This window comes from Pseudophryne corroboree, chromosome 8, assembly GCF_028390025.1.
Source record: "Pseudophryne corroboree isolate aPseCor3 chromosome 8, aPseCor3.hap2, whole genome shotgun sequence".
Classification (NCBI taxonomy): Eukaryota; Metazoa; Chordata; class Amphibia; order Anura; family Myobatrachidae; genus Pseudophryne; species Pseudophryne corroboree.
The window spans coordinates 223,870,383-223,874,589 of record NC_086451.1 but is presented as its reverse complement, the minus strand read 5'-3'; the positions used below and the strand labels follow the sequence as shown (position 1 = coordinate 223,874,589).

General features: G+C 40.7%; 1 pseudogene; it reads right to left on the bottom strand.

Annotated features, from left to right (window-relative positions):
- Nucleotides 1–267: 267 nt before the first annotated feature.
- Nucleotides 268–386, bottom strand: LOC134952345 (5S ribosomal RNA; annotated as a pseudogene).
- Between the last annotated feature and the right edge of the window lie 3,821 nt (nt 387–4,207).

Below are 4,207 nucleotides of genomic sequence, written 5' to 3'. Positions count from 1 at the left end.
AGCACTCCCACTTGGAAACAATTATGATTTGAGTAATAGACAATGATATGAAAAATAAAGTGATTAAAATGTAACCTTTAATTGTATTATACTAAAATATTGGTACACCAAATATGTTATTTCACTTATAAGTGGCTAATAGATGTAAGCCACCTGGTAAAGCTAAATTGTGAAAATATTGATGAAAATACAAGGCATTATTTGGCAGGCCCAGAATACTAGGATGTATGGAATAGGTGCTATGACCAAATTGCTGCCGTCAAAAAAAACCTACAACACCTGGTATTCCTTAGTGGTCCACCACCTAAGTACTGACCAGGCCCAACACCGTATTGCTTCCAAGATCAGACGAGATTGGGCATGCGCGGTGTGGTATGGTAGTAGATCAGCATTGATATGGCAAATTCTACCACTAATATGTAAATGGTAGAGGGTTATTGGTAAGCACCTTGTTACCAAGTTGACCGAATAATCTCTAAAGAGACAATGTATGTTTGACCATCATTGCACCGAAATGTATCCAAAATATGTAGGTATACGTAGGTTTAAATCATGTGGTCAAAAGTTTCTTGGCCCGCAGGGAATGCCTGTATGTTTCATTATGTGCTGTGCAGCACCTTTGAAAATGGGTTTCTGCTGCCGGTAAGGCAGATATAGACCACTGTTATACTGATAACATGCCGCAATGTTTGTATATGATCCAAAGAGAAATCGTCTCTATTGTTAATTGGATCACCCTATTAAAGGGAAAAAGAGAGGTTATTGTGAAATTGTAAACTCCAAAGATTATAAATAAAAACTCCTATTATGCCATGATCGAAATTGCTGGACAAAAGATGATATTGAAATTTTTAGGAGAAAGAAAACAGACTTGAAAAGTAGGCAGGATGTGTAACCATCTCAATTATCCATTTAGAGGCTAATTAGTACCATCGTGCATAAACAAGGTATAAATGTTGTCTTTGAAACAAAAAGATAAATAAATCGGCCACAATAACTTATTTTGCATGTATCAACAGTGTGTCTATAATGTATCTGTCTAACATGTAATAAACAGACAGAAAATACCAAAATGAACCCGAAGAGGGGACATATAAAGTGATCCCCCAAAAGAGCATATGCTAGGTGATTTTTACAATGTGTTTAGCTATGGTATGCACAATAGCTTTATAATCCAGTAAAAAACCTGCATATGACTAGGTGCTGATGCGCTATATTATGATGATTGGCATAACATTTGCCAAAGAGACCAATGCACATTGATTCTTGAATTTGTATGTGCAAGTAGGTTTAACGGGAGACAGTATAGCAGATGGGACAAAAGAAATACTTATATTTGCCCGCTCTTAGTGCACCGCTGGCCGCTGAGCTCCAGCGTCTGTGCGGTTTGTTTAATCTCCTCTCCTGCTAACGGGAGATCGATAGGCTAGTGGAGAGAAAAGAAATACTTAAGTGTTTGTCTGCTTGTGGTGCGCCGCTGATCGCCGGGCTCCAGCGTCTGTGCTGCCTGTCTGATCTCCTCTCCTGCCGGTCTCTGGTCATGTGAGCGCACTCATCATGACCCTGTTCACCTGTTCACCTCCCAACGTACGTTTCACAGATTAGCTTGTTCACGGGTAGTGTGAACATGTGGTGTCAGGATCTGACTTAAATCTGTACGAGTAGCCAATCAGGGTTGTACCTGTTTGATGATTCTGACACGGTTTGTATGAGCTTATAAAAATAGATCAAACAACTTAGGTGTCCTGTAAAAACGTTTGCAGATTAAATTGCCAAGGGGATTTAATTATTATAAGCCTTATAGTATATAATGGTGGTGCGTGAATGTGTATAAAGAATTAAAAATAATGTGTGAGGTATAGGTGAATAATTGGTGAAAATTATTGTGTGTGGATATTAGGATTAATTAATTGTTAATTTGTGTATGGACTTTTATGAGTAGATTTAATTATTAAGGGGGGAATAGGAAAAAAAGGGGGGGGGGGCGGGGGGGGGGAAGTTGTTTGGGGGGTGGGGGAAAGGGATTGGGTAAGTAGGATATGTGGTAAGGTTAAATAAGAGGGGTGCTATTTAAATTATATAATAGATGTGACTGTGTGTAAATGTAGGTGCTAATGTTATATATAAAGGCAGCTATATAATGATTTCATGAAAGTCATTAATGAAGGAGATACTGTATAATTGGCTTATAGTGCTGGTATAGTTAAGAACCACTGTGTTGAAATAATAAAAATTAAAATTAGGAATTATAACTATGGTTACTGATTATTAAAAAGAGATGAAAAAATGATGAAAAAATGAATTAGTCAATCAAATTGGACAGTCAAATTGGAAGAAATGCTCCAAAATTCATAGTTTCATTCAGTCCATGTGGATGCAGTGAGTTTAGTTGTTACTTGGTAAGTAATGTATCAGCAGTTGCTGAGTTTTCAAGCTAAGCTAGCTTGATGTGCCTTGTATGTGTGAGCAGGTATGAATCTCACCACTATCTGTGTTAAATCCTTCTCTCAAAGATGTCTGTCTCCTCGGGCACAGTTTCTAGACTGAGTCTGGTAGGAGGGGCATAGAGGGAGGAGCCAGCCCACACTCTCAAACTCCTAAAGTGCCAATGGCTCCTAGTGGACCAATCTATACCCATGGTACTGGACCCCAGCATCCTCTACGGGCTACGAGAAAAGGATTTACCGGTAGGTAACCAAAATCCTATTTTTGCCCCCTTCATCTACCGACTGGCCATTTTCTCCTCAGCTTCTGCCTTGGCATGCCTGATCATTCAATTGTGCATTCAATAAAGACCAGTAGGTGCCGTGCCCTACTGCATTAATAAATATAAGCACCGAGTCAATATGGATCATGATCAGTCGATAGAAGAGCAGGAGCAACAATCTAGTACTAGTGCTTTGGTTGCTGCCAGTCATGATAGTACTACAACATCTATTAAAGGAGATCCAAGGATCAGAGAGTTTAGGAAAGGGCATTTTAAGTCAAAATCTTTCACAATGTTAAAAAAATAGGTAGAGGTGTCACATTAAAAACAGACAAATCAGTTGCAAAAAAACTAAGAACATTAGGAACATAAATTGAGGTTGCTAGTGCCGAAATGGATCAGGATGAGGTGGATATTTATGTACTATCTGAAGGTAATGGCAGGAGCGTATATCTACCTATTGGCCAGGATGGCACTCGCCAGGGGCAGGGGCGCCAGCCGAGGAGGGGTGCTGCCCAGCGGTTGCCACCCACATCCAGTAGGTAGAATTAATTTTAATGGCAAACAGCTGTCCATACCCGTGCCCCCCCACCCACCCACTGGTAGTTCCTCACCCACATTGACGCCCAGGAATGACCATAGCAATCAGCAGTGGCAGCCACTGTATTTGGCGCCAGGATCCGGCACCGCGCTACAATTAAGAAATCAATAAACTACATAAGCTACACCTCCTAGCATCCCTTGCTGCTGGGAGCTCACTGCAGCAAGGACTGCTGGGAAGTGTAGTTTATGTAGTTTCTTGATTGTAGCGCAGAGCCGAACCCTGGTGCCTGCTATGGGCATTCCTACAGGTGAGGAACTAACCTGCCTGCTACGCTGTGGTCATCAGTGACAGAAGCACAGTGGGGGAGACAATTAGCAGGTGGGTATTGATAAGAAGATCATAGAACTTCAATATGCAGTCCCTCAATATGCCATAAAAGAAGATCAGAGGACGCATATGGGGGGGGGGGGGTATATTGAGGAGAGGGCATAGAAGGGAATATCCTACTGAGGTGTAAAAGGGATGATCCATTTAATAATAATGTATATCTAGATATGTTTATGCTGCCCTGTGTGTTTATGAATTGAATACTGTTATTTTATCTAATATTTTTAATGAAAATACTTTTTTAATAGAGCTATTCTGATTGTCTGTCTGTCTTGTTTCTGAAAAACCAGGGTAGAGTAATCCCCTTGTTGGATGACAGCTGCTAATAGAGTGTAAAAATTATACGTAAGCACCAAGCTTTATGTTTTTTTGTGGCATATGGGCGAGCTGGCCTATTGAGGAGAAGAGCTAAGTGGGGGGTTGGCCTATTGAGGAGAAGAGATAAATTGGAGGAGGTGGCTTATTGAGAAGGGGTATATGAAGGGTGAGTTGGTATTTTGAGGAGACGGCCTATTAGGAGAGCTGGCATACTAATATGTATATATGGTGGGAACGGGTGTGGTATGGCT